General features: G+C 40.5%; 2 non-coding genes across 2 annotated transcripts; one reads left to right on the top strand and one right to left on the bottom strand.

Annotated features, from left to right (window-relative positions):
• Window positions 1–2,248: 2,248 nt before the first annotated feature.
• trnaq-uug (transfer RNA glutamine (anticodon UUG)) lies at window positions 2,249–2,320 on the top strand. The gene has a single exon. It is a non-coding gene; the product is annotated as a tRNA-Gln (tRNA).
• Window positions 2,321–3,291: 971 nt separating this feature from the next.
• trnaq-uug (transfer RNA glutamine (anticodon UUG)) lies at window positions 3,292–3,363 on the bottom strand. Its single transcript has one exon. It is a non-coding gene; the product is annotated as a tRNA-Gln (tRNA).
• Between the last annotated feature and the right edge of the window lie 37 nt (window positions 3,364–3,400).

Raw genomic sequence — 3,400 nt, 5'->3', positions numbered from 1 at the left:
CGTCTTAAAGCCGCAGTGCACCTTCCCCCCCCCCCCCCCCCCCCCCCCCCCCCCCCCCCTCCTACCCCGTGTCGCATAGTTGTCATTCCACTGCACTGACAGCCACATTCCATTTTGATAAGATCACATTTCGGAATACACAATAAAAACAATTTTTTTTTTTTAATTAAAATTAAAAAAAAACTGGATACTACCCAGTCAGATCCTGCAGTGGTGTTCTTTGTTCTGTCTTTCCAGATTAACAGAGTTGTAATTCAATATGCTCTTGCTCTGTGTAGCTGCACTTAACACTTGATTTTCTTAAAGTCCTTATAAAATTGAAACTTGACTAGATTTGAGTGGTTGGAACGGAAACTTTAAAAGGTGTACAACGCAGCAAGAATTTAGAAAATGAGATGAAAAAATTGCCGATTTGGGGAACGTTTTTGTGTGATATCACCTGCAGAAAAATGCCTTCAAATTTGGGTAAAACGTAATTATTTCTCAACTTATCTCCTCGACCGTCTTAATTTGTCTGCTATTCTCCAATCGGACAAGGGGTTCGCCACCCTTCTCCGATTGGCTGACAAATTTCAGTTAAAAATATTCACCCATCGCGCATTCCGAGAAATCGACGTGTCAAAATTACCACGATGTTTCTAATGATGTCATAGGTGATGTACTTCACCAATCGTTTTTTCGTGAATTTATTTAATAATATATAGTGCTCATTGTTTTTTAGAAAATTCCACAAAGATGGCGGCCACTCGTCACGTTGCTACTGTAAAGTGAACATAAATGTTTTATAAATTTGACACCCCACAGAGAAGAATGTTGTAAACAACCCTGACAAATTTAAAGTATTAGAGGGGTTTTGTAGTTTTTAGCCTCACTTCACTAATCCCTACCCCCTCTGTAGTCTGCCCAAAGCCGCTCGCTCCCCTCACTGATGTGAACAAGCGCGATTGTCAAACGTGGCCATTCATAACGACATGCAATTATAAAAGTGAATAGTTGTGATAAATATTCATAAAGGAGAGAAAACTGTCCAACTTCAACGAAATAGCAGGGCTAACAATACTAAGTTGGCATTTGAGTGCACAGCGAATGACTGACACCTCGGTCACGCCATCTGTCTCTGATGTGGTTGATCTGACTCAGGCATGGCGGTTTCTTAAAGAAAAATCAAAACAAAACACAAAAAAAAAAAGCTGCAAATTCCCCCATCTCGTCTTGGGGGGTGGGGGGGAATACATTGCGTCATCAATTAGTCGAATTTGACTCGAAGATCACCATAGCATCGATTACACGCACACACGCTAAGAAAAATAAAAATTCTGAAGTCATTAAACTCATAAATGATACACAATGTGCTGTCACATGGGTTCCATGGTGTAATGGTTAGCACTCGGTACTTTGAATCCAGTGATCTGAGTTCAAATCTCAGTGGAGCCATAAAGCTGGTCAAAACCCTACAAGGCAAACCTTCCTGTTGTGTTGTGTTGTGAATGGCTGCATCTTCTTTGTCTGATGCCATTTATTTAAATCTACAAAGTATTTATTCTAAAAAAATATATACTTTTAAAACACTGCATCGGGGCTGCCATTTTTACGATTCCATTTTCTGAAGTAGCTAGAATATGAGGTTAATCTGCCCCTCCTTAAAGTGAGAGGGAGAAAGTGACATCGCCGCCAATGTAGCTACTACCTAGTGCCTTCCCTTATATTTGAGCAAGCCTAGTTTGTTAAAAATGAATCGACCGGAACTGGAACTTTGTCAGACTGTAGGCATCAAATCAAATAATCATTTTTTCCTATTAAATTGCCTCGGAAAAGTAGTCCGCCGGCTGTCGCGACTTGCGAGCCTAGCGGGTACTAAGGTAGCCAGCTGCTAGCCACTTATGCCATCGAGCCAGCGGCGTATCCTATCATTTAATCAATGACAGCGTAGTGTATTGAATTAGCGATTGAACATGATTTTGGAATGGTGTTGCATTGATGGTGGTGGAAACTGTATATGATGGTAATATAAACTCCGGTCAGGACAGCATCCACTCAAGTAGTCATGGCCGGGCCGGCGGCGAATGGTGGTTGCTCATGCTGGAAGCCTACGATGGGCTGCGGAGGCCAACTTCAAAATAAAGGCCTAACAAGGCATTGATGTTCCATGTAGTGATGGTGTGGCTTTTATTTTGAAGTTGGCCTCTGCGGCGATGGTGCATCAGAAAGTGAAAGGAACAGAAATTGACACGTAGTACCTAAAGGCATTGGTTCCATGGTGTAATGGTTAGCATGCTGGACTTTGAACCCAGTCATCTGAGTTCAAATCTCAGTGGAACCTTAATGTGTCCTCAGTATGTTTACATACAGTATAAGTTCCTTGTGTTGAGTGGGAACACAATGCATCTTCGAAACATTTTTAACACTTTATTTTTGGTAAATCATTTGTAAACCTGACATTAGCATGTGGGATCTGACCAATAATATCGATTTGTGAAAATATATTAAACTGACCAAATTTTGACATAATATGCATTTAAGACCTGGGGAGCTTATCAGCATATTCAGAAGGTGGTATTCTTTTTTCCTTTCGATGTGTATTTTATAGTTAATACAGGGTTGTGATTCAATGGGGTCGGGTTCGGGGGTATAATTGTACATCAGGAATTGAAAAGAACACAAATTGACACACAGTGTGGAACTTCATTGGTTCCATGATGTAATGGTTAACACGCTGGACTTCCAGTGCTCCGACTTCAAGTCTTGGTGGAACCTTGAATGCATATACAAAGACCCAGTATCTTTCTGCAGCTTGTTCAGAAAAAAACAGGCTCAGAGTGAGATGTGGGAACGTTTTGCTTGCATGGCCGACAGTTAGGACAAGCTAAACAATGTTACAAACTGTGCAAAGCCTGATACAGCTCGCTGAATGTAATCATTGAAGAGTTGAAAGAGCAACAAGTTAACAAATGTGAGACAGTTAAACAACTTCCCTTCAAACAGAAGACCAACGAGTGGGAACATATTGTTTACATGGCCAACAGTTAGGGCAAGCTAAAAAATGTTACAAACTGTGCAGCCTGGTATAATATACAGCAATTATACCAATCAAAACAATCGCACACCAACTACACAGCTGCATTTATTATACACTGAATTAAGTCACACTTTTAAGTCACGCGTTTCAATAAGTATGTCACTTTTAAATAACTATGTATGAGAAATGTATTGTTTAGATAGCTAGATAGATATTGTATATTGTTGCAGAGGTATCAGCACAAACATTTCTGATCAGGGTATCCCTAGTAGCTAAGGTCCCACTGAGATTTGAACTCAGATCACTGGATTCAAAGTCCAGAGTGCTAACCATTACACCATGGAACCCATGAGCAGGTAAGCGTATAACATGAGCAGGAAAAAT

This window comes from Phyllopteryx taeniolatus, chromosome 11 (assembly GCF_024500385.1).
Source record: "Phyllopteryx taeniolatus isolate TA_2022b chromosome 11, UOR_Ptae_1.2, whole genome shotgun sequence".
NCBI lineage: Eukaryota > Metazoa > Chordata > Actinopteri > Syngnathiformes > Syngnathidae > Phyllopteryx > Phyllopteryx taeniolatus.
The sequence above is the reverse complement of the archived record's forward strand: the minus strand, read 5'-3'. Positions and strand labels throughout refer to the sequence as shown.